The following is a 20,829-nucleotide window of genomic DNA, read 5'->3' on the forward strand; positions in this document are numbered from 1 at the left end:
CCCAGCAATGGGAAAGGAAGTGGGGAAGCTGGGAGTCACTGACTGCTCTCACTGCTGATTCCTATTTGTCATGACCCTCACCTGAAAACACTTCCAACATTGTCCTTGAGCTCTTGCATCTCTAACTTTGACATAAACAACAACAACTTGCATTTATATAACACATTTATTACAGTAAAACATCCAATGCAGAGAATTGAAGATAGGTGGCAAAAAGTGCATAGATTTTACAGAATGCCTCAAGGAGTAGGGTAGAGGTGCAGAAGGTTTTTTGAATGAAATTCCAGAATTTAGGGCTGAATCAACTGAAGGTATTCTTGTTAATGATGGTGCACTAAAAATTACATTGTACAAGAAGTTAGAATAGGATAAATGGCAATATCCTGGAGGGTTATACAGCTATAAGTGATGGAACTTGCAAACAAGGATATGAATTTGAATGTTAACACTTTGGTGGGATGGGGGTGTTTCCCTCATTCAGAAGCATTTGGAACTTGGACATGGGACTTGGTATCAGGAAGCATGGTGAGGAATCTGGGAATCACCCAATGCCCTGATTTTTCCCTTTACCATGACCCTCACCTGCAAAGGTCAGGAATACTCCCCACATTCCTGGATGACTACAGTTCACAACAACATTGCAGAAGCTTGGCACCATCCAGGAGAAAGTAACCCATTTGTGATTTGCCACACATCCACAAACATCCAATCCCTCTACCACCTACACTCAATATCAGCAGTGTGTACCATCTACAAAATGCACTGCAGAAATTCTCCCATGTTCCTCAGCCTTTTAACTCTATGACCACTCAATTGTAGAAGGACAGGGCAGAAGATACATGGAAACACTGTAACTACCATGATGGGAGTAGTGCACTGGAAATCGTAAAAGAGTGGCGAAGGTAAACGTTGGTCCGTTAGAGGATGAGAAAGCCAATTTAATAACTGAGAATGAGGAAACAGCCGAGACATTTAACAGTTATTTTGTGTCAGTCTCCACAGTGGAAGACACAAATAACATGTCAAAAACTAATGGCAAGAAGGTTATAGCAGGTGAGGACCTAGAAACTATCATTATCCCTAAGGAGGCAGTGCTGGGCAAGTTAATGGGGCTAAAGGCAGATAAGTTTCCTGGCCCTGATGAGATGCATCTCAGGGTAATAAAAGAGGTGATGGGGGAATAGCAAATGCTCTAGTAATTACTTACCAAAATTCTCTGGACTCTGGGGTGGTTCTCGCAGATTGGAAAACAGCCAATGTGACGCCACTGTTTAAAAAAGGAAGTAGACAAAAAGCAGGTAACTATGGGCCAGTTAGCTTACCTCCTGGTAGTGGGGGAAATGCTTGAGTTTATCATTAAGGAAGAAATAGCAAGTCATCTGGATATAAATTGTCCCATTGGGAACACCCAGCATGGGCTCATGAAGGGTAGGTCATGTTTAACTATTTTGATGGAATTCTTTAAGGACATTACTTACATGGTGGAGAATGGGGAACCTGTGGATGTGGTGTGTCTAGATTTCCAGAAGGCATTTGACAAGGTTCCTCACCAAAGGCTGCTACATAAAGTAAAGTTGCATGGTATTACAGGTAATGTATTGGCGTGGGTAGAAGATTGGTTGACCAGTAGAAAGCAAAGAGTAGGGGTAAATGGGTGATTTTCTGGTTGGCAGCCAGCGGCTACTGGTGTGCCTCAGGGATCAGTGTTGGGACTGCAATTGTTTACAATTTACACAGATGGTTTAGAGTTGGGAACTAAATGTGGTGTGTCGAAATTTGCAGATGACACTTGTGAGTAGTAGAGCAAAGTGTGCAGAAGACATTGAAAGTCTACAGAGGCATATAGATAGACTAAGTGACTGGGCAAAGGTCTGGCAGATGGAGTACACTGTTGATAAGTGTGAAGTCATCCATTTTGGTAGGAATAACAGCAAAATGGACTGTTTTAAATGGTAAAAAATTGCAGCAGGCTGCTGTGCAAAGGGACTGGGTGTCCTTGTGCATGAATTGCTGAAGGTGGGATAGCAGGAGCAGCAGGTAATTAAAAAGGCAAATGGAATTTTGTCTGTCATTGCTAGAGGTATGGAGTTTAAAAGCAGGGAGGCTATGCTGCAGCTGTATCGGGTCCTGGTGAGGCCACACCTGGAGTACTGTGTGCAGTTTTGGTCTCCTTACTTGAGAAGGGATATACTAGCACTGGAGCGGGTGCAGAGGAGATTCACTTGGTTGATTCCAGAGTTGAGAGGGTTGGGTTATGAGGAGAGACTGAATAGACTGGGATTATACTCATTGGAATTCAGAAAAATGAGGGGAGATCCTATAGAAACATGTAAGATTATGAAGGGAATAGATAAGGTGGAGGCAAGGGGATTGTTTCTGCTAACAAGTGAAACTACGACTGGAGGGCATTGTCTCAAAATTAAAGGGAAGCAGATGTATGACTGAGATCAGGAGGAATTTCTTCACCCAAAGGGTTGTGAATTTGTGGAATTCCCTGCCCAGTGAAACAGTTGAAGCTACCTCACTGAATGTTTTTAAGGCAAGGCAAGATAAATTTTTGAACAGTAAAAGAATTGAGGATTATGGTGAGTGGGCGGGTAAGTGGAGTTGAGTCTCAAAAAGATCAGCCGTGATCTTATTAAATGGCGGGGCAGACTTGAGGGGCCAGATGGCCTACTCCTGCTCCTAGTTTTTATGTTCTTATATACATCGAGCTCCAGAAATCCATGAACAATACAAAGTAAAAATGTCTTACTTTATCAGCAAAATAGTCAGTTTATTTCTCTTTATGATGGCTGTCTGAAAGAAAGGAGACTTTCACCAGGTATCTTCAATAAACACAAATAAAGCTTGTTTATTAAACTGATACTTGTTCTTTAAGTAAGTGGCAAAATTAGTTATTGACTAAAATGCTCTGCAGACTTAAATAATATTCACCTTAATCGTGATGCACAATCAGGTTCATATACAGACAGTGATAGGACTCCGCAGGTTATGCTCGAAACATTTGAAGATAACAGCACACTTTTGGGTCCTAATTAGAAAGAAATGGAGTAGATGAGTTCACAGAGAGAGAAAAGGTGTTTCTTTAAGCTATTTAGCTTCTTTAGAGCACACTTTGTTTTAAAGTATGTTTTCCTCTTACCGACTTAGACTAAGGGAGCTTTGTTTACTTTCTGCCAAGTTTCTTCCAATTGCTAGTTTTCAATAGATATATATAGAACATAGAACATAGAACATTACAGCACAGTACAGGCCCTTCGGCCCTCGATATTGTGCCGACCTGTCATACCGATCTCAAGCCCATCTAACCTACACTATTCCATGTACGTCCATATGCTTGTCCAATGACGACTTAAATGTACCTAAAGTTGGCAAATCTACTACCGTTGCAGGCAAAGCATTCCATTCCCTTACTACTCTCTGACTAAAGAAACTACCTCTGATGTCTGTCCTATATCTTTCACCCCTCAATTTAAAGCTGTGCCCCCTCGTGCTCGCCGTCACCATCCTAGGAAAAAGGCTCTCCCTATCCACCCTATCTAACCCTCTGATTATTTTATATGTTTCAATTAAGTCACCTCTCAACCTTCTTCTCTCTAATGAAAACAGCCTCAAGTCCCTCAGCCTTTCCTCGTGAGACCTTCCCTCCATACCAGGCAACATCCTAGTAAATCTCCTCTGCACCCTTTCCAAAGCTTCCACATCCTCCTTATAATGCGGTGACCAGAACTGTACACAATACTCCAACTGCGGCCGCACCAGAGTTTTGTACAGCTTCACCATAACCTCTTGGTTCCGGAACTCGATCCCTCTATTAATAAAAGCTAAAACACTGTATGCCTTCTTAACAGCCCTGTCAACCTGGGTGGCAACTTTCAAGGATCTGCGTACATGGACACCGAGATCTCTCTGCTCATCTACACTACTAAGAATCTTACCGTTAGCCCTGTACTTTGCCTTCTGGTTACTCCTACCAAAGTGCATCACCTCACACTTGTCTGCATTAAATTCCATTTGCAACCTCTCAGCTCAGCTCTGCAGCTTATCTATGTCTCTCTGCAACCTACAGCATCCTTCGTCACTATCCATACTTTATAATTGCAGCTTGGAGGCCTTTTACAACTCACCAAAACCACCTTGTTGAAAGATACAGGATCTGAGGCTGATGCTAGACGACAGGGCCCCTTTCAGTTTGTTTGTCCAACAGTTACGGATCTTAAAGCATTCTCATATCTTTATCAAAGTTTTCCTCCTGAAGTCCCTTGGCATTTAGTAAACAAACAATCCCCTTTTTTTTCACTTTTGATGTCGAGTTCCACAATTTCACATGGTAACCTCGCATTTTCCTGTTCTCATAATCCATGAAAATATGTATGTATACATTCAGGAAAACACCATGGCTTTCAAGCCACTGATCATCCTGACTAGGAAAAGTATTGCTGTGCCTTCACTCCCAGAACTCCCTCCACAACAGCACTGGGGATGCACCTACACGAAAAGAACGGATGCAGTTAAAGAAGGCAGCTTATCACCACTTTCTCAAGGGTGTTATAATTGGGCAATAAATGCAGTCAGACCAGCGAAACCCATAATCCTTGAATGGATTTTAAAAAATACTTTGTTGGACTAAAATATGCGATCGGTCCAACTAATAGAGGAATGATGCATGAATGGGTTTAGTATGATTCTGGTAATATGCAACAGAAATATGTATGAGTTAATGTGAATGAATGTGTGCAGTGGAAGTTGGGAACCTATCCAGAAGACCTTTGGAATAATTAAGTCTAAATGTAACAAGTGCATGGACCATTGTTTTGGCAGTTGATCAGATAGGGCTGAGGTGTGGCAATGTTCAATTTAAAAATACCAATTCTTAAAATTTATGGTGGGAGATAGCAGTGGGAACAAATTCACGCTCCAAAAAGCTGACAGTTTGATTTTCCTAGGACAGCTTAGATTTCCTGATGAGTCACAATCTTGGCATGTAGCCCCTCATTAACATGTCCAAGGCATCAAGCTCCTGTTTTTGATGCCCACTTATGTACAGGTAGAATTGTGACAAATACAGCATTTTACCAGCATCAGACCACTCAATGGATTACTGAAAAGGATATTTCTAATAGGTGGGGAATATCAAGTGGATCTGCATAGAGAATCCTGAAAAGTACTGATTATTATTTAAAGTCCAGCATATTCGATCATAGAATCCCTATGGTGTGGAAACAGGCCATTCAGCCCAACAAGCCCACACCGCCCCTCCAAAGAGCATCCCACCCACACTCATTCCCCTACCCCTGCATTTCCCTTGTCTAACACTCCTAACTTAAACATCCCTGAACACTACAGGCAATTTAGCATGGCCAATCCACCTAGCCTGCACATCTTTGGACTGTGGGAGGAAACCAGAGTACCTGGAGGAAACCCACATAGACACAGAGAGAACGCACAAACTCCATACAGACAGCTACCTGAGGATAGAATTGAACACGGGTCCCTGGTGCTGTGAGGCAGCAGTGCTAACCACTGAGCTACCATGCCACCCCCCAGTATTTCTAAAGTTATCCCACTAAGCAGCGTGGAATTATTAAGTTAATTTTCATTAAAAATTAAACTGTAGAAGAAATTTTGGGTACACAATTTCACTTCATGAAAGGGCTTTTTTATGAAAGAAGCCGGGTCATTTTTCTTCAAGCAACGCATCATCAACCATTGGTTAAACAACTGGATCGGCTAGTGGAGAAAGAAACTCTGAACTAAGTTAAGCAAAAATGATGATTACAAGAGGATGGTGACTGGAGCCCACTTCGTAGATGAATTACATTGTGAATAGTCTTCTTATTTATAATCACCTCACGATCTTGGAAAGACCAAGCCAATGTAAAAATTGTGTTGCTGTTATTTTAATTTCAACATGTTTTTATCATTTAGCAGAACTGGTTACTATTGGCTAATACATTGTACAAGGATATGTTAGAAAATAAACTTGTTTCTTTTTGACCATAAGGGTGAGAAATTAGTACTTTTTCCAGACTGAATAGAAACTGCTGATGCACGAAATGGGAGATTGAGCCTAATACCATTCAATACAAAATAAATGTTTCTCTCAGTTACATTATATGGCTTGAAATTAACTGTAAGCAAAGTACACTGACTAGTTTGAAAAAGAGGACATGTCTTGTCTTTTGCATGTGTTCATTCTCATTACCAGCAGTTCATAAATAGTTTCCCATGCGGCCTATAAGACAATTACAGTATATTAAATTCTGTTCAGTTCAATGAAGCAATTTATTGCAACCATTCCTTTTTTAAAATTACTTCAGATCTTTCCTTACTCAGATTCTGTCTCCTAAAATAGCAGCAATGCATCAATGAGAAATTAAAAACTTTCATGCTTTTTTGAAAAACTCAGTTTTGTTCTTTACATTTCACACTACCTTTGTGAAATATTATTTGACCTCTCTCATCAGTCACCCCCAAGTGATAAACATCTTTGTTAGATTAGAAAGTATCCTTAGTGACTTGCTAGATAATAAAATGTGAGGCTGGATGAACACAGCAGGCCAAGCAGCATCTCAGGAGCACAAAAGCTGACGTTTCGGGCCTAGACCCTTCATCAGAGAGGGGGATGGGGAGAGGGAACTGGAATAAATAGGGAGAGAGGGGGAGGCGGACCGAAGACCTATACACCTGCATTCCGCATGCAGATGGCCTCAAGGCCCTCCGCTTCTTCCTGTCCCGCAGGCCCGACCAGTCCCCCTCCACCGACACTCTCATCCGCCTAGCTGAACTCGTCCTCACCCTCAACAACTTCTCTTTTGACTCCTCCCACTTCCTACAGACTAAGGGGGTGGCCATGGGCACCCGCATGGGCCCCAGCTATGCCTGCCTCTTTGTAGGTTACGTGGAACAGTCCCTCTTCCACACCTACACAGGCCCCAAACCCCACCTCTTCCTCCGGTACATTGATGACTCTATTGGCGCCGCCTCTTGCTCCCCAGAGGAGCTCGAACAGTTCATCCACTTCACCAACACCTTCCACCCCAACCTTCAGTTCACCTGGGCCATCTCCAGCACATCCCTCACCTTCCTGGACCTCTCAGTCTCCATCTCAGGCAACCAGCTTGTAACTGATGTCCATTTCAAGCCCACCGACTCCCACAGCTACCTAGAATACACCTCCTCCCACCCACCCTCCTGCAAAAATTCCATCCCCTATTCCCAATTCCTCCGCCTCCGCCGCATCTGCTCCCACGATAAGACATTCCACTCCCGCACATCCCAGATGTCCAAGTTCTTCAAGGACCGCAACTTTCCCCCCCACAGTGATGGAGAACGCCCTTGACCGCGTCTCCCGTATTTCCCGCAACACATCCCTCACACCCCGCCCCCGCCACAACCGCTCTAAGAGGATCCCCCTCGTTCTCACACACCACCCTACCAACCTCCGGATACAACGCATCATCCTCCGACACTTTCGCCATTTACAATCCGACCCCACCACCCAAGACATTTTTCCATCCCCACCCCTGTCTGCTTTCCGGAGAGACCACTCTCTCCGTGACTCCCTTGTTCGCTCCACACTGCCCTCCAACCCCACCATACCCGGCACCTTCCCCTGCAACCGCAGGAAATGCTACACTTGCCCCCACACCTCCTCCCTCACCCCTATCGCAGGCCCCAAGATGAGATTCCACATTAAGCAGAGGTTCACCTGCACATCAGCCAATGTGGTATACTGCATCCACTGTACCTGGTGTGGCCTCCTCTACATTGGGGAAACCAAGCGGAGGCTTGGAGACCGCTTTGCAGAACACCTGCGCTCAGTTCGCAACAAACAACTGCACCTCCCAGTTGCAAACCATTTCCACTCCCCCTCCCATTCTCTAGATGACATGTCCATCATGGGCCTCCTGCAGTGCCACAATGATGCCACCCGAAGGTTGCAGGAACAGCAACTCATATTCCGCCTGGGAACCCTGCAGCCTAATGGTATCAATGTGGACTTCACCAGTTTCAAAATCTCCCCTTCCCCTACTGCATCCCTAAACCAGCCCAGTTCGTCCCTTCCCCCCACTGCACCACACAACCAGCCCAGCTCTTCCCCCCCACCCACTGCATCCCAAAACCAGTCCAACCTGTCTCTGCCTCCCTAACCGGTTCTTCCTCTCACCCATCCCTTCCTCCCACCCGAAGCCACACCCCCATCTACCTACTAACCTCATCCCACCTCCTTGACCTGTCCATCTTCCCTGGACTGACCTATCCCCTCCCTACCTCCCCCCCCTATACTCTCTCCACCTATCTTCTTTACTCTCCATCTTCGGTCCGCCTCCCCCTTTCTCCCTATTTATTCCAGTTCCCTCTCCCCACCCCCCTCTCTGATGAAGGGTCTAGGCCCGAAACGTCAGCTTTTGTGCTCCTGAGATGCTGCTTGGCCTGCTGTGTTCATCCAGCCTCACATTTTATTATCTTGGAATTCTCCAGCATCTGCAGTTCCCATTATCTCTTAGTGACTTGCTGTCTTGTTTCAGCCCTTGCAAACTATGCAATGATTAAAGATTCAACATGAAATACATGGGGTTTTTTTGCACATAATTTATACAGCTTAAGACCCAAGTTCATTGCAAATACAAGTTTCTACAGTATTAAGATGTTTGGAACTGTGAATGTAATTTACGGTGAAATGAGGAATGAATGGTGTCAGATGACGTGTTCTGAATTCTGCTGACAAGTCTAGGTGGTTTCACTATTAAAAATTAAAGCAGCATCAGGGGTGGTGTGGCGCATTTGTGTTTGCAAAAGTTCAATGTTCTTTTTGTTCAATTATAATTGCCTTAAAGAATTCGACCAACACAGGAGGTCTGTAAGCAAAATCACAGAATGAAGAAGCTGGTTTAATGAAAGCCACATTTCTCATGCATGTTTTATTGCTGAATCTTCCTCTGGCCAGTTCTTATTCCAGGAACCCTCGGGTGCCAAGTTGCTTTACTGTGAAAAGGGTGTAAGGTATTTAAGCCTGTAAGCAGGAGCCAAAGCATGTCTACTGCCGCTAAATACGCTATTCAGGATTCATGCGATGTAATGGAAATTCGACGAACATTTAAAAATGGTGGGAATGATCTAGATGCAGAAGTCTTTTCACCATTTCCACCAGATCCCATTCTTCTGTATGAGGAGAGGATCGGGTTAGACAAAGTCCCATTTCAAACCCAGGCTCATCAGGACCATTTGAAGTCATTTTCTTTGAAACATGAGCCTAACCTCTAGAATAGGTGTTGCAAATTTGTTTGATAGATGCAAATGTTCTTGAAGTGTACTTAAAATCTGTAAAAGCTTTGTGATAGGAAGCCATTTAACAGGTCTTTAAAAGTATAAAATAAACAGTCTACATGCGACCACAGTGTTTGGAAAAAGGCCATTGTAGCAGTTGACATAGTTGTTTATTCACATTTTCCCAATGGCCATTATGTCATTAGAAATATTTGTCTGCTTTCCATAAACTATTATTATCTCAGCAAAAATTGTTGGAAAAGCTCAGCTGGTCTGGTGGCATCTGTGAAGAAAAATCAGCATTATCATTTCCAGTCTAGTGATCCTTCCTCAGAACTGTCACTGGATCTGAAACGTTCATTCTAATTTTTCTCCATAGATGCTGCCAGACCTGCTGTGGTTTTGCAATGACTTCTGTTTTTGTTCCTGATTTGCAGCATCTGCAGTTCTTCTGGTTTTTCCTATTATCTCAGCAATGTTTCTAAGTTTCCCACTTGATTGCCAGCCTGAAGAGGCCATTAAAAGATTAACTTTCAGAGGCTTCTTTTATTTTGTTTGGCATTAGCTACTCCGATAGATTCAAAGGCTTTGAATGGGATTTTGTGAATGAAAATGTCTTTTTGTAGTTTACTGAATGTTGTAACAGAGGTTTTACCATTATTTTGGTTTATCTTAACATGACTGATGAAGTCTGCACATTGTGGATATTGAGTGAGTTGATATGAAGGCTAGAAGTCCAAACTCTGGTGTTTGTAGGGCCACAAGGTAGCATTAACTTGGCATTAAGGCTACAAGGGACTCAAGGATGGATGGAAGTCATAGGATGGCATTAGGTTAGCATAAGGGTGTGAGGAAGTGTTAATAAACTCATTTCTTTATTGAACGTTCACCCCTGAATCTGCAGAATCTGGGGAAGATGTTAGGATCATCTGTTTTGTTTTTACTTATTTAGTTTCAAGATAGAATGACATTGGTAGTTTAAAGGTTAGCTAATTAACATTCCTACTTAATATATCACAGAACCTTCCAGACAGTGTGTCTGCAAGGATATAAGAGAGACAGAAGGAAAGCAAAGTCATTGAAACACCAAGTCTCCAAGTAACCACATAGGAATGTGAGTAAGAAATTTCACTCACATTCAAGAGCTTGGGTTCATGAGGATTTAAGCATGCTTTGCTTGCATTTTATTGAAGGAAAGAATCCCCAATTCATCCCTCAGTCTGAAAGTCACATTGGGACATTGGGTACTGCCCAGCTCAGAAAGGTAAAGAAATGAAGCAAGTTCTTCAGAACTCAGAATCGCTTTTGGTGGGCTCTGGGTGAATAGGATGTAAACTTAAGGGATAGATTAAAGTATAAATATAGAAGGTATTCAGTGTTTTTTTTAATGTTAACTGGGCAATCTTATATTGATACAACAGAAAGCTAAGAGTTCCTTCGTGAAATACTGGCTAGTTAATGTTGTTCTTAATTTCTGTATTTCAACCAACATCAAAAGGAATTGGAAATATTGCTGTGTGATTTCCCTAAGTTAGTTGCTGGAAATTCAATTTGGGAAAAAAAAAATCAGTCCCTGTGAGGATTATAACCGCTGAATAAAGCCTCTGCAAATTCAGCTTGCAATTATTTATCTCTTGATTTTTGATATTTTCTGGAACCGTCCCAGTCTATAGAATAGAATCCCAACAGTGTGGAAGCAGGCCATTTGGCAGAGTCCATACCAATGCTCTGAAGAGAATCCCACCCAGATCCATACCCCCTACCCTGTCCCTGTGAACTTGCATTTTCTACGGCTAGTCCAACTAGCCTGCACATCCCTGGACACCTTGGGCAATTTAGCATGGCCAACTCACCTAACCTGCACATCTTTGAACTGTGGGAGGAAACTGGAGCACTTGGAGGAAACCTACTCACACAAAGTAAGAACAGGCAGTCGTCCGAGGGTGGAATCAAACCTGGGTCCTGGCGCTGAGGCAACAGTGCTAACCACTAAGCCACCATGTTGCTGCTGCAGCTTTACTAAGGATACGGCTCGTCCTTAGTAAGATTCCCAGAATGCCTTTGCTGTATCCAGCACCTTAAGCAATTTCTTGACGTCACATCGAGTGAATCCAATTGGTCATAGACTGTGACACTGGGGACCTCTGTAGAACTGTGAGATGGATCGTCCACTCAGCACTTCTGGCTGAAAATGAGTGCAAATGCTTTAACCTTGTCTTTTGCGCTGATGCGCTGGGCTTTCCCATTATTTCAGATAGGGATATTTGTGAAGCCCCTTGTTTCTGTTGTTTAATTATGCACCAGTATTCAGACTGGATACAGCACTACTGCTTCTAACACACTGGTGTGGGCTCACTGGGACTATCCTTAGCATGATGATGCATGCAATTGGTTCTGTTTTATAGCTTCACTAGGCTGACACTTCATTTTGGTGTGTTTACTGAAGTTCTTTGCATTTTCTCCTGTAGTATTTTATTCATCCAAGTGTGATCCCTAGGCTAGATGGTCCTGGTGGAATGGGGAAATGCCAGACCATGAGGTTCCAGTGGTTACTGCTACTGCTATTGACATGGATGGATGTATTGACAACAAATAAATGAGTGAAGATGAGTCAAATAGATTATTCCCTCTTGGTTCCCTCACTACCTGCCACAGGTCCAGCCTTGCAGCTATGTCAGCTAGGACTCAGTCAGCTCCGTCAGTAGTTGCCTTGCTCGACACGGAGGGGGGTGTGTGTGCGCGTGTGTGTGTTTGTGTGCGTGTGTGTGCGTTTGGGTGCATGTGCGTCCGCTGTATGTTTTTCTGTGGGCCACAGTCCAGTCTGCTGTTTGGATACTTAAAGCAATCTGGAGCATATGTTGAGGATTCCCAAAGTAACTAACTCCTGACCGTGTGTCACAGTGCTACCACTCTGCTGGGCCTGCGTTGCTGGAAGGCAGTACTCATTCAGGGTTGGTGACGTGATGTTTGTGACATTGACTATGACATTATAGTTTTGTGACCATGTGTCAGGGTTTTGCTTAACTAGCCTGTGAGTCAGATCTCCCTGCTTTGGCACAAATCATTATATGTAGATTGGTAGAAGTTTGCTTGGTCGACGATGCTGTGTTTGCCATTGACATTTTGGATGCCTACGGCAATATTGGCTGGCCTGTCCAGTTTCATTCCATTGTTTAGACAGCATAGTAGTTTGATAGAAGAGGGAGGCTTGCTAGTGCATTTTACGGGGCACCAATCTCTTTGTAAATTTGAGCTCAGCAAACTTGAATTGTTAATTGAAAGAAAACAAAATGTATCTCGAGAAAAGCAGACATCTGTCTGAAACTGTGGCTTTAGCCTTTATCTTTACCCTGTTCTTCCAATGTTCAGCTTTGGACGTGGTAAATGGTGACACCTCTGGTTTTCTATACATTCACACAGTACACTACATAATGACTGAAGTCTTTATGTCAGAGTGTGCAATGTTTGGTTTGAAAATCACAGTGAGCAAAGCAGTTTGTTTTTCTAATACAGATGAACCTGATCTTACCAGTGCTATGTAAAACACACAGCTTGTGGGCATCATCAATCTGAGATTTTGACAGGCCTGTGAAGACAGCCTTGAGGACTTTATTTATAATAAATACCTTCAATGTTAATGTTTAGTGTTGTATATATCCTATATAAGGAACAAGGAACAAGAGTTGGTCACTTGGCCTTTTGAGTTTGCTCTAGCATTCAACAAGATCATGGCTGATCTGATCTTAATGTCAACTCTACATCCCTTGCTTATTTCCAATAATTTCTTATCTCCTTGGAAATCAAGAATCTATATATCTCTGCCTTAAAAATATGTAAAGATTGTGAAATCAATGCTTTTGAGGAAAGGATTTCCAAAGGCTCTCAACCCTCATAGGAAAAAGAAAGCTTTCTCATCTCTGTTTTTAAATGAGTCACTCCATATTTTTAAACTATGACTCCTTAGCTTCTTCCACAAGAGGAAACATGTTTTCAACATCCATCCAGTCAAGACCCTTCAGAATCTTATATATGATTCACCTCTGACTTTAAGGTTTTGGAGTAGATTAGTAGTTCGGGTTGTGGGTGTTGAGGCTGGTTGGCTCGCCGAGCTGGTATCTTGTTTTGCAGACGTTTCGTTACCACGCTGGATAACATCCTCCATGCAGCTGTCTGGTTTTTAAACTCTGGGGTCCATTAAGATGGATTGCCTCACTTCCGGTTTTTCTTCGTAGTGGAATGTATATGGGGTCGAGTTCAATGCACTTATTAATGGCATGCTTCGTGGAGTGCCAGACTTCTAGGAATTCTCATGCCTGTCTCTGTCTAGCTTGTCCCACGATTTTGGTGTCGTCCCAGAGCTGCACTGAGGATGTTACCCAGTATGGTAACGAAACTTCTGCAAAACAAGAAACCAGCTCAATGAGCAAACCAGCCTCAACACCTCTGACTCTTTTAAACTCCAGAGGATACAGGCCTAGCCTATCTAGTCTTTCCTCGTGCTATAATCTGCTCATTCCAAATATTAAGATAATAAAATGTGAGGCTGGATGAACACAGCAGGCCAAACAGCATCTCAGGAGCACACGAGCTTTTGTGCTCCTGAGATGCTGCTTGGCCTGCTGTGTTCATCCAGCCTCACATTTTATTATCTTGGAATTCTCCAGCATCTGCAGTTCCCATTATCTCTCATTCCAAATATTAGCCTAGTAAACCTTCTCCAAACTACTTCCACATGCTAAGATCCTTCTGTGAGTACGGTGACAAGTACTGGACATATTGGCCTGCCACCAACCTGGCCTCGAACTGTGGAGCGAACCCCTGATCTTCAAGATCCACAGGGAGGTCTTCCAATACCTCAGGAGTGTCCTGTCGACCAAAACAACCATTAACGAAGAGATCCAGCAACGCCTCCAGTGTGCTGGCACAGCCTTTGGCTGCTTGAGGTAAAGGGTGTTCAAGGACAACAATCCGAGATCTGACACCAAGTTCATGGTTTACGGAGCTGTGGTGGTTCCCACCATCCTAAATGAGACATACCCAACACTGCCAGAACAAGATTCCAGGATTCCTCTGGGAAGAAAGACACACCAACGCCAGTGCCTTTGACCAGGCTGGCATCCCCAGCATCCAAGGCACTGACCACACTTGATTGGCTATAATGAACTGGGCACGTCATCCACATGACCGACATGAGACTCCCCAAGTAAGTGCTGTACTCCCAGCTTCGAACAGTAGGCAAACCCCCGGGGGACAGAGGAAATGCTTCAATGATACCCTCAAGTTCTCACTGGTGAACTGCGACATTCCCACAGACACCTGGAAATCACTGGTCCAAGACTGTCCAAAGTGGAGGAGGAGTATTCGGGAAGGTGTCGAGTACCTCAAGGCTTGCCATTAAGAAAAAGCAGAAGCCAGGCAAAAACGGCGAAAGGAGCATGCTACCACACCAATGCCTCACCCACCCCTTCCTGTGATCACCTACCTTCTGCACTAAGTGTAACAGAGCCCACAGAGGCTGCTTCAGACTTTACAGCCACCTTCAGACTCATTCTAAGAGTAGAAGAGAGTCATCCTCATCTGCGAGGGACTGCCAGTGATGATGATGATGCTGATGGTGATGACTCCAGCACTGGTCTCATCAATACCCTATATAATTGAAAAATAACTTCCCTACTCTTGTATCAATTCCCCTCTCAATAAACTGAAATATTCTGTTAGTGTTCCCGATTACTTGCTGTACCTGCATTTTAACCTTCTGTGATTCATACACTAGGACACCCAGGTATTTCTGCATTTCAGAGCTCATCCATCTTTCACCATTTTGATAATATGCTTCTTTAATATTCTTTTGACCAAAATGAGCAATTTCATGCTTTTGCTAATTTTACACTTGCTCAAGTACTCCACGTGCCAGCTATTTGCCCCTTAGCTTAGTCTATCCATGTCCCTTGTAGGCTTGTCATATCCTCTTCACAACTCACTTTCCTGCCTGGCTATGTTTGGTCAGCAAATTTAGCTTCCATAGCTCAGTCCCTTCATTCAAATCAGTTGATTGAAGAGCCCACAAACATGAGCATTAAGTACAGTCTGAGGTTACTTCTGAGACTGTGTAAGTTTTGTATTGCATAGCAAGAAAAGTTAGTGAATTCTTTACTTTTTCAACATTTTCTTGATTATGAATTGTAAGTACTTTTAATTTGCAACATTTTGTTTCACTGGGAAGTGTGAGCAAAGAAAAGTCTGTTGATAATCGTGGCATTGACATTGGAAAACATTCTCGTAATCAACTTGACTTGGTCAGTGTCACAGTATTTGTCAGTGCACTGTCATGGTTACTGAGAACAAATATCGGTGAGAATGTGCAGATTAACCTGAGATAAATATCCATTAGAATTTAGAGCGTGCCATGTTTTCCTGATCAGTTAGACTGTGATTATTTCCAAGCCAAGTTATCAGGTATTTGGTAAAACTAATATTTGTTTCTTGATTTATACAATATACAGGTTAATGGGTACTACAGGTCAACTAACAAGGTGAGCCACAGATATTTTGCTACGTACGGTTTGATGAAAATGATTAATTAAAATATATTAAACTGAAAAGCTGCTGTGTTTCACAAATCTCGTTCTTGATTCTGGGACCCCTGTCATTATGTTTTCTCATGGGAACAGGTCAAAAGTCACACTGTTGCCTTATCCAAAACCCCTTCCACTGTCACTCTTCAGCAGGTCATAAAACAGGTGTCCACTGCTGTTACTGATAACAATAGGAGCCTCCGTGGGTCAAACTGAGCCACTTCAATCACACCGCACATCTTGCTCAAGAGGTTTGCTGCTTGCTCAAGATAAGACATTTGCTGGCATTTTGCTCTGATCGAATAATATTCCTTACTTATTCTTTGCTCAAAAATATCCTTTCTTCATATTTCCTGTCCCTGCATCTCCTCCCACTCCATGTGCCAGAGTGATCTGACCCTCCCAATCAAACGATGCCTGCTTGCTCAGCTCTGTACGTATGATGAAATACTTCCCACTACCCAGACGAATAGAACATAGAACAGTACAGCACAGTACAGGCCATTTGGCCTACGATGTTGTACCTATCTATTATCCTACTAAGATCAAACTACCCTGAATATGCTACATTTTACTATCCTCCATGTGCCTATCCAAGAGTCACTTAAATGTCTCTGAGTTGTATGTCTGTACTTTAATGGCATTGTTAACTCACTGCATCTGTACAATAATCAAAATGACTCAGATGAATATCTGGCTAGATCAGGTGCAATTGTAACCTCATCACTAACTGTCCACTCATTATACCACATATCATCATCATCATTGGTGGTCTCTTGCAGACAAGGATGACTCTGCTCCACTGTCAGGGTACAGTGATACAGAATTAGCCTTTATTGTCACGTGCACGCGAATGAGTGCGGTGAAAAGTTTGTAATGTCACATCTCAGTGCCATCTTAGTACAGGGTATCTACATACAGGATACTTGAGTATTTTTTACAGACTTAAGAGAACCACAAATAAAAGTTCAGCATAAGAATAAAGGATAAAGATGTTTCCATTAAAAAATACTCGCACTGTAGCCTTTTAACCAAGTCCGTGCCAGCTTTCTGACCACCTGGCCAAATGTATAGGAGATGCTGGGCATCAATCCTGGAGGCCTGGCTTGCAGTCGCTAAATGACTTGCTCCACTCCATCCCCTCCCCCCATTTCCACACTGGCCTCTGCTCCATTCACCTCTACATTCTTCCATGGCTGAGTGATCAGGGTGACTTCTGTATAGGCTTCTCTGGAATTTTTGCCAGGCAGTTGGTATTTGAATGGCAAAACCTCATAGAAAAGTTGTTTCTTTTGGTTATTCATACTTTCTAATAATTTCCTATTGAGACAAGTGCAGACACATGGGAAAGCTGAGGTAGAAATTTTATGCCCCTTGAAAACTTCAGAAACATGACTGTACACTTTTAGCGTTCCTTTGTGATAATTAATTAATAGTTTGCCATGCTGGGTGAAAAATTATGACCAATTTGAATATAATTTCTCATGTGATACTAATGCAGAAAGGGCTGCTGATTCAATCTGGAAGCACGAGATTGCTATGCAAGTTGAAAACAGTTCTTTGTTAGTGTGTGATGAACTCCTGTAGTACCCAGTGTAAACCTCTGTGATCTGGAACCATGTGCCCAGCAGACAACGTCCAGATGATATAAAGCCTTCACTACTCCATTGAGGAGTTGGAACAAAGCAGAAAGAGGTTTCTGGAATGGTCAAAGAAGTAAATGTTATGAATTTAAATCTACAGCTAAAAGCTGTCAAACCAACTTTGCATGCACCTTTTCATTTTTATCAAAACACTTTTCCAGAAGGTTAATCAATGACAGACACTTGATCGTTAATGCAGTATTTTAAGCAATGTGTAGTCAACAATGTACCCAATTTTCTGATTTTCACAAGTCCCATCTAATTAAAAGCAACTTAATAATCATTAGTTGAAAAATATCAAAAATCTTTTTTCTCAAATGAGAAGTATTGTATTTGCTGTTTTATTTTTATTCTTTGGATGTGTGCATGTGCTGGTTAGATCAGCTCTTATTGCCAATTCCTTAGTGCCCAGAGGGATTGGGAGTCAACCAAATTGCTGTGGGTCTGGAGTCACATGCAAGCCAGACCAGGTAGGGATGAAAGCAGCAACAAAAACAAAGTTGCTGGAATAGCTAAGGAGGTCTGGCAGCATCTGTGAAGGTAAAAACAGAGTTCATGTTTCGGATCCGGTGACCTTTCCTCAGAACTGGGTCCAAACCGAGAAAGGGTCATCGGACCCAAAACGTTAACTCTGTTTTTACCTTCACAGATGCTGCCATTCCTGCTGATCTTTTCCGGCAACTTTGTTTTAGATTAGATTCCCTACAGTGTGGAAACAGACCCTTAGGCCCAACAAGTCCACACCGCCCCTTGGAGCATCTCGCAGGCCCATCCCACACAGGCCCATTCCCCTATAACCCACACACCCCTGAACACTACGGGCAATTTAGCATGGCCGATCCACCTAGCCTGCACATCTTTGGACTGTGGGAATAAACTGGAGCACCCGGAGGAAACCCATGCAGACATGGGGAGAATGTGCAAACTCCGCACAGACAGTTACCCGAGGCTGGAATCGAACCCGTGTCTCTGGCGCTGTGAGGCTGCAGTGCTAACCACTGTGACGCTGTTCCTGATTTACAGTATCAGCAGTTCTTTCAGTTTTTATCAGGTAATGATGAAGTTGGATTTTATCATTTACCATGGTGTGATTCAAGCCCATGTCTCCAGAAAATTTACCTGGGGCTGTGAATCACTAATCTTGTGACATTACATCCCCTACGGTTCAAATAAAGTGAATTCATAATGGACAACAAAGAGATGGCAGACCAGCTGAACAAATCCTTTGGATCTGTCTTCACTAGGAGGACATAAATAACGTTCTGAAAGTACTAGGGGTCAGAGGGCCAAGCATGAAGGAGGAATTGAAAGAACTCCTTATTAATCACCAAATGGTATTGAAAAATTGATGGCATTAAAACTCTATAAGTTCCCAGCACTTGATGGTCTGCATCCCAGATAATTAAGGAAGTGGCCCTAGAAATAGTGGACACATTGATCGTTTTCCAATTTCTATAGACTCTGGAAGAGTTCCAATGGATAGGAGGGTAGCTAATGTAACCCTACTTTGTAAAGAAGGACGGAGAGAGAAGATGGGGAATTATAGGCCTGTTAGCCTGACATCGGTGGTGGGATAGATGCCGAAGTCAATTAATAAGGATGTAATAACTGAGCATTTGGAAAGCAGTGGCAGAATCGGTCCTGCTCAGCATGGATTCATTAAAGGGAAATCATGCTTGACAAATCTTCTGGAATTTTTCGAGGCTGTGACCAGTAGAGTAGACGAGGGTGAATTAATGGATGTTGTGTATCTAGACTTTCAAAAGATGATTGACAAGATCCCACACAAGAGATTATTAAGCGAAATTAAAGCTCATGGTATCAGAGAAAATGTATTAATGTGGATAGAGAACTGGTGGGCAGATAGGAAGCAGAGAATTGGAAAAATGGGTCCTTTTCAGTGTGGCAGGCAGTGGTGAGTGAGATACCACAGGGTTCAATGCTGGGACCACAGCTGTTCACAGTATGCGTTAATAACTTGAATGAAGGAATTGAATGCCATACCTCCAAATTTGCAGATGACACTAGGCTGTGTGGCAGTGTGTGCTGCGAGGAGGATACTAAGAGGCTGCATAGTGACCAGGACAGACTGGCTGATCGGGCAAATACTTGGCAAATACAACATAATGTGGATAAATGTGAGGTTATCCACTTTCGTGGCAAAAACAGGAAGGCAGATTATTAACTGAATTGTAGCAGTTTAGGAAAAGGTGAGGTGCAATGAGACCTGGGTGTCATGGTGGAACAGTCACTGAAGGTTGGCATGCAGATGCAGCAGGCAGTGAGAAGAGCTTAATGACATGCTGGCCCTCATAGCGAGAGGATTTGAGTATTGGAGGAAGAATAGCTTGATGCAATTATACAGGGCCTTGATGAGGCCACAATTTGAGTATTCTGTGCAGTTTTGGTCTCCTAGTTTGAGGAAGGACAGTCTTGCTATTGACAGAGTCCAGCAAAGGTTCACCAGACCAATGCCCAGGATGGCAGGACTGACATATAAGAAAAGACTGGATTGACTGGGCTTTTATTTACTGGAATTTAAAAGATTGAAATGGGATCCCATAGAAATATATAAAATCCAGATGGGACTGGAAGGGCTAGATGTGGAAAGAATGCTCCCACTGTTGGGCAAGTCCAGAACCATGGTCACAGAATAAGAATAAGGGGTCGTGAGAAAGAATTGCTTACTCAGAGAGTTGTGAATCTGTGGAACTCTCTACCACACAGAACTGTTTGGGTCAGTTTGTAAGGTATGTTCAAGAGGGAGCAAAAGGGCTGAAGGTGTGTGGAGAGAAAGTGGGAGTGGGATACTGAGATTGCACAGTCAGCCATGATCATATTGAATGGTGGTACAGGCTCAAAGGGCTGAATGGCCTACTCCTGAACCTGTTTTCTATGTTTCTGTGTTTCTGTTGTGATTACGCCACTGCCTCCCCTTTCTGGTAACATTAAAGAAGACCTTGCTAACATAGTGGATATGTAGACAGTTTCCGAACAAAAAAACAAATCTGCAATAACTAATTGCTTCAGAAAGGAGTGATATATGGTTACAAATAGCGTGGACTGTGATGATCAATTTGCGACAAGGGTTTCTCTTCTGTTTGGATGATTGATGACTTAGTTTGTGAGTGGCTTTTTGCAGGCATTGAATAATGGAGGTGAGTGAATAGATAAATATTCCAGAGTTTATGCACTGTATTTCTTCATTTAATTGACACTTTGTTTATGTCTGGGCAACATCAGCATTTCTTAAACATGCTGCTTCATTGACCTTAATAAAGAACAAACTTATGCTGTTCTGAATACCTGCTCATTTCACCAATACCTGTCACCTTCAT

General features: G+C 42.9%; 1 protein-coding gene across 4 annotated transcripts in view; it reads left to right on the forward strand.

Annotated features, from left to right (window-relative positions):
- Positions 1-20,829, forward strand: part of pde4d (phosphodiesterase 4D, cAMP-specific) — a 1,334,021-nt gene that overhangs the window by 834,007 nt on the left and 479,185 nt on the right. The window lies entirely within an intron of this gene.

This window comes from Stegostoma tigrinum, chromosome 1 (genome assembly GCF_030684315.1).
Source record: "Stegostoma tigrinum isolate sSteTig4 chromosome 1, sSteTig4.hap1, whole genome shotgun sequence".
NCBI lineage: Eukaryota > Metazoa > Chordata > Chondrichthyes > Orectolobiformes > Stegostomatidae > Stegostoma > Stegostoma tigrinum.